The 6,581-nt window shown below is 46.0% G+C and overlaps 1 long non-coding RNA gene across 2 annotated transcripts in view; it reads right to left on the minus strand.

Annotated features, from left to right (window-relative positions):
* Positions 1-1,680: 1,680 nt before the first annotated feature.
* The window catches only part of LOC135308271 (uncharacterized), a 32,054-nt gene continuing 27,153 nt past the window's right edge, over positions 1,681-6,581 (minus strand). Inside the window, exons 6-7 of one of the 2 annotated variants that reach the window (XR_010368791.1) lie at positions 4,401-4,737; positions 1,681-2,711 (exon numbers count right to left, since the gene is read on the minus strand). This is a non-coding gene — a long non-coding RNA (uncharacterized LOC135308271). The remainder of the gene's footprint in view (positions 2,712-4,400; positions 4,738-6,581) is intronic. The other variant, XR_010368792.1, reaches the window with a different exon arrangement.

The following is a 6,581-nucleotide window of genomic DNA, read 5'->3' on the forward strand; positions in this document are numbered from 1 at the left end:
GCGTATTCCCAGCTGAGCGTTAAAGGGGCTGTCACCTGATTTTCTGGCTCCCATGACTAAATTGCTGTAGCTTTGCTCTCGTGGTCCAGAAATCCTAGAGAGCCTTCAAAGAAATGATGGCTCATTATAACTTTGAAGGATGTACTGTACTCTCTAGATAATGGTGTAATGCAATAATACAATGAAAAATACACTTCCATTGGCAAGATGCTCTCTCTGTTGTAACTGCTCCAATGCAGCCAAAGAAGTTAATAAAAGAAAAGCAATTAATGCAAATAGTAATAAAAATTTAGTCTCTTCCATGTGCCATTTCCAAGAAAGCCTCATATCATTGCTCTTGAGCTGGATAAATGTGATTAACCCCCACTGCAGATGGAGGTGCTGTATTAAAAACACATTTCCCAAGTGTCCAGGCACAGGGCACCCGATGCTCAGAGGGCACCCGTCCAGCCCAGCATAATGCTCAACATCAGCAAGGAGCACCAGGGCCCCACAGCTGATCTGCACGACCTCTCTGCACACAGCAGCGCGTGTCCGTGTTGTGTGCCTGGGTTGCCCTGGGTTCCCGGTGCCGTGCGGAGCGCTGCAATGAAACCCTGGACAGCTCTTCCCGTTGGTGAGGCACACTGCTGCACAGCGCGAGCTTAAACTGACCCTGTGCAATCTCCTGCTTGTACCCGGCACTGGCGGCACCTCGCAGCACCGGGGCTCGCTCACGTCAGCGGCCATGCACCCCACGGCTGCCCACGGGCCCCCACACCTCGCAGGGCATGACCCCGGGGAGTGCCCAGCAGCCAGACCCGAGGGCAGGCATGTCACAGCGTGTCGGCTGCGCTCGCGTGGGCTGAGCACAGGGCCCGAGGGACACGGGGGACACAGGGACACGGGGCACTCAGGGACATGGGGGACACGGGGGACACAGAGACACAGGGACATGGGGGACACAGAGACACAGGGCCACGGGGCACTCAGGGACGCGGGGGACACAGGGACATGGGGGACACAGAGACACAGGGCCAGGGGCACTCAGGGACACGGGGGACACAGGGACATGGGGGACACAGAGACACAGGGCCAGGGGCACTCAGGGACACGGGGGACACGCCGGGTGCAGCCCCGCACCCCGCGGTGGCAGGTCCGTCCGGCAGGGGGCAGCAGCGCCCCAGCCAGGTGAGCGGAGCTGGGACCGGGCTGGGACCGAGCTAGGAACAGGCTGGGACCGAGCTGGGACCGAGCTGGGACCGGGCTGGGACCGAGCTGGGACCGAGCTAGGAACAGGCTGGGACCGGGCTGGGACCGAGCTAGGAACAGGCTGGGACCGGGCTGGGACCGAGCTGGGACCGGGCTGGGATCGGGCTGGGACCGAGCTGGGACCGAGCTAGGAACAGGCTGGGGCTGAGCTGGGACTGAGCTGGGACCGAGCTGGGACCAAAGTGCGACTGAGCGGCACCGGCAGTAGGTGTTATGGATGCACACTCGGGCAGACCGCACATACCGATAGCTCCAGGGACAGGGCACACTCACCTTAGGGCTGAAACACCCGTTTCATATCCATTGTCCGGGCTAGACTTTCATACTGGCCCTTTACTGTTTACTGACCCATAACCTGCACTTCAACTCAACACGAGTTTTATTTTCTGTAGAAAACCTTAAAACTCAAACTTTGTTGATCTCTGAGAGTCAAGACAGAAATGGTTTAATCCTTCCATTGTACAAAAAGGGAAGAATGCCTGAACTGAGGAAGTACGGAACTACTGAAACCTTTGGTAGCAGGTCACTGTTGGACAAATGGGGAATGCACACAGCACTACTTAATCATAGCAGAGGCTTCAGGATCCTATGTGGGCTTGGATCTGCAAGTGAAATAAATCATAGCATGTGTCTCAGACTGGATAGCCAAGTGATGTCCCTCTGCCATGGAAAGGAGTGGGCAGGTGCTGCTCCTGCTGCTGTTCCTAGGAGTTCATCCTGCCCTCTAATGCAGTACTCGGCTAGATTGTCACTACTGACAATTAACCAAATGTTACCACACCACTCATTAGTCTGAATCCTGTAAAAGTACCCAACAGCACTACATCACTCATCACTGTGTTCACCCTTGGAAGGACCACAAGAGCTTCACTGCCTGTTGGCACCTCCCGTCAGCAGCTGCTCTTGCCATCTACATGTCTGTCCTGCCTCACACTTCATGTCCGTAGAGAGGTTATACAAGGAGCTAACCTTGTAACACTGAATTACAAAGTTGGGAGGGCGGTAGTAAAAGTGGGGTTTTATTCAAACCAATGTAGTGCTAAGATGGATTTGGGAAACATAGATTCAGGTCAGTTAGAAATCAATAATCAAACCTATTATAAATTCACAAATACATTTCTGCATTTTTTCCTTACAAAGTTTTTTGCAAACTGCAGTTGAAATACCTAAGAACTTTCTATCCACTAAAATTCTGGGTTACAAATGAAATGTGGAAACTGCAGGCCTTTGAGTTATTCAGGCCAAATGAACTGGTTCAGGGAACAGACTGTGAAGGACAGACTTGTACAAAGCATATTCTCTCCATTTTCAACAGACTTCTGGGATAGACTCAGCTTTGGCGGTACTGTGTGACCTGAATTTCACAGTCTGCCTAGAAGCACAAATCTGGCTGGGAAAAAAAGAAATGCAAGAATGCAGGAGATCCTTGTTTTCCACTTCTTCTCTGTCTTCCATTTTAACTGTATAGGAGAGAGAACAAGAGAGTAAGAGTGTCTGAAGAACTGCATTATGTACTGTGTGCCCTGAAGTACAGAATATCAGGGAACTGAGGGGTAGCCCGAGGTGAACAACTGATGCTGGGCTTTATGATGAATTCAGGTAATTGACTTGAGATCTGGATGACAACATCTGAATTTGGGATATTTAAATCCAGGATTAAAATTAAATTCTACAAATTTTAAAATATGTCCGTCCGTCCCACTTTGAACCTTGGTCAGTTTACAGCATCTAGATATGCACCATATTTTAGAGCCCTTAGCTATCTTCTATTCAGACTGCTGCAAAAAGGCTATGCAATATTATGTAGTTCAATCCCAGTGCATTAACCTAAAATTACTTTTGATATACTTCAGTTAACTAACCAGTGTGGAATTAACCTTGGAGTAAAATCACATCATAAGAACAAAGTGTGGGAGCATGCTGGGCCAAGCTCAGTTCTTGACTTGCAGGCAAGTAATCTACTAGAAATTCACTTACAATCATTTTAAAGCGTACCTTAACATTTTTCCTCTGAGTTTAGTAGAGGTATGTTACAACCATAGGAAGACTGTTGGCCTATAATGCAGTAAAGAGAGCAAATTCCCCCCTGACATCCCTCAGAACAAAATCTTATTGTGGCCTATGTCTTGAAGGTTCCCAGCTATGATCTAAGAACGCAGCTTTGCTTTCAGGTGAAGAGGACTAAGAGAGTATGGGGCAAAGTGCCTTTTAAAATTTTTATTATATTTTGTATAAAGCTTTTTACTGCAATACCATTACAGACTTATGTGTTTACACTTCTAAGGCAAATACAAATATTTCTTACTCTCCAGGTGTGTAAGTGGAATAAAACCATTGAAGTTGGTGGGAGGCATCAGCACTCAAAAGTTTTCATGAGGATACAGGTATACTAGATCTTACAGGAACTTGTAGCACATATTGTTGTTTTCTCTATAACTACATCTGAACACAATGGGATTTGTGTCACCAAAGTAGTATAGAAAGAAGAAACTACATCCCTGAGAAACTTAAGCCCCACAGAAAGCCCACACCCTTGTTTGACAATTTTTGAATGACCAAGGCTTCTGTGTAACAAACATGCAACCAGCCTTGTCTATCAGAAAGATTCAGAAATTATTTAAGATTAGCACATCTAACTCTGGGTAAGCAGGTGACACAGCACTATTCTCTTTCGCAACTCCATTTTTAAAATTGTCTGCTCAGATTTCTTCCCATCCCTAAGCTGCATGTTTTACAATGGGAGGAGAGAAAAGGTAAAAAAAGGGCACAGCAAGGGCTGACTACTCAATAGAGAGCCAGGAGCCAAACACCATAGCACAGCTGTCAAGGCAGCGGCCTCCAAAGGCCTCCCCCTCCTCCTGAGCAGGATCAACAGGAGAGGCCCAGAGGCTGTGGCCAGGTCTACCAAGCCTAGACCACCTGTCTTGACTCCATGGACCTGCCTGACAATGACTTGACCATGTAACCCTGGTTACTGTCACTAGACCTGATCCTGACCCATGGACTGATGTCCTCGCTGGACCTTGTCACCACAAACTGCCCCGATGCTCTGGTTGGCTCTGGCTGCCATCGCCAGTGCTGCCCTGTGCCCTGCACACAGGTGTGCCACACTAGGAGGCTCCTGCCCCACCTGCCTTGTGGCCACTCACCTCCTGGTTCTCCATCCCTCAGTGAGTCCCTGGACTCACTGCTCTCTGGCAGGTTTACTCTGAGCCTCTGGATGAGAACAGCAACTTGGATATTTTTCTGTATTTCTGCCCAAAGGCAGGCTCATGACAATCATCCTGTGGGCATTAGGTCTGACTAATCTGACATGGAGGGGGAAATCTCCCAGCCTCAGTGTGAGTCAAAGTGTGGCGTTCACATGGACATTGATTATAAACACTCTCGTCCGAGGCCTCATCCATGTGCTCCTGGCTGAGTCCTACATGAGTAGGAAGGGACTGACAGCATTCTCACCACTGCAGCAGGTTATTGCACTGGGATCTGGAAGAACAGTAGGTGACAGAGAGGTCCTGAGGAATGACAGGAAAACACTGCAGGACGCCATCAAAGACATTATTGATCCGCTCACGGGAATGAAATGTCTCAGAATGATTATGATTAACTGCAGGGTTTACTTAAGAACGAAGGATCAATACTGAGCTTGGGAAGAATGATTTGGGGGCATAATGAGTTTCTCTCTTTGTGACATTGAATGATAAACTCCCAGTTCTCATACACTGGGAGAGAAAAATATGTTTTCCTGTAAGTAAAAACTGCCAGGTTTACCGTCTTTCTGAGGATGCATACAGAAAATGAAGGCTGTAGGGGAGACAAAATGAATTCAAGCAGTGACCAGTGCACTCAGCTGCATTTCTCAGACTCAGTGCTTTCAGGCTTCATAAGGGAAATACAAAGCCCATGCATACTCCCCCAGCTCAATTTACTGGTAAGAACCTTTGTGAGAGCAAGATGGGAGGTTCTTACAGGAAGGAGGCCAGCATACAAGAGAGAACTTCAGGAGAAATGCTGGAAGGCAAGACAGCAATAATGACGAGGTTGAACATTTTAAAGACTAAACTCCAAAGGGCCTGAAGACCACAGCAGTAATCCACCTAGAAAGTGCTGAATGATGGTAGTGAGCTACCTTGATATGGGTCTGCATTTGAAAAAACTACTTCTTTTGTTGCAGTTTACAACTATTAAAACAGTAACTAGAGAGACAATTTGTAAGATCAATCAGAATTCAACCCTTCCCTTATTCATCAGCTTGTACTTTTTGTCATGAACACTCACAGCAGACACAAAAATGTTTTAAGTGTTTTAGTCAGGGATACATGATTTCACCAGCTTTCTTCAAGCCCTTCCACTTCCACAAAAAAAAAAAAACAAAAAACCAAAACCAAAACCCCAAACAAAAAAAACCCCAAAGCAAACTAACCAACCAAACAAAAAAAACCCAAAGCAAACCAACCAACCAAATAACAAAACCAGCAAAACAAAACAACAACAACAAAGAAAAAAAAACAAACAAAAAAACCCAAACAAACAAAAAAAACACCCTAACAACAGCAATGATGACGACAAAATATGTAATGCAGATCTGCTTATTGCTTTGCTTTACAAGAATCACAACAATTTGTCATGCTCCATATAGGAAGCTTTTCCTCTCACTGACTCAGTCAGATGTTAAAAATGTAACATAAAAGATTTTTCTGTTCTCATAAATGTGACTTGCCCACAAAGAAGTTTGTTCTGCATGAGGTACTACTGGATCAATAAGTAAAAGGCTGGGAGGAAATGTAACCTACCAAAGAATAGACACATTTTGCTGGAACGATATGTTGTCATTAGGTATAATTGGGCAAGTGGCAGTGTGATCTCCAAAGCCTCAGCTGATCATATTCCCCTGAGTGCATTAATAATTTTGGGGAAAAGTGCATTAACTATGCCTTGCTTTATTGTACTGCCGAAGTGGAGAGCAGGTGTTAGAAAACAAGTTTGTAATCTTTCCTTCCTTTGCAAATGAATTCTTATTCACTTTGGCTCTTATTTCCATACAAAATCTAACTTTTTGATAATTATGAGAGCAACTTGGCAGCTCCACTTTCATGGCTCAGGTAAGTAGCAGATTCAAGAGGCTTTTAATTCCTAATACTAATACATATAGCTTATTCAGGTCTTTCTAAAAAGGCAGATAACATCATGTCCACCCTTGACAAAATAAGCAAAGATCAAGAACACAATTATTGCCATTCTAGGATTACTTGCACTGAGAAGGTTTTATTACATCAGGATGAAAGCAGAGTATCATTTCAGTCTTTGTCATGGGAATGTCTAGCTCTGTG

Source organism: Passer domesticus, chromosome 9, assembly GCF_036417665.1.
Source record: "Passer domesticus isolate bPasDom1 chromosome 9, bPasDom1.hap1, whole genome shotgun sequence".
Taxonomy (NCBI): Eukaryota; Metazoa; Chordata; class Aves; order Passeriformes; family Passeridae; genus Passer; species Passer domesticus.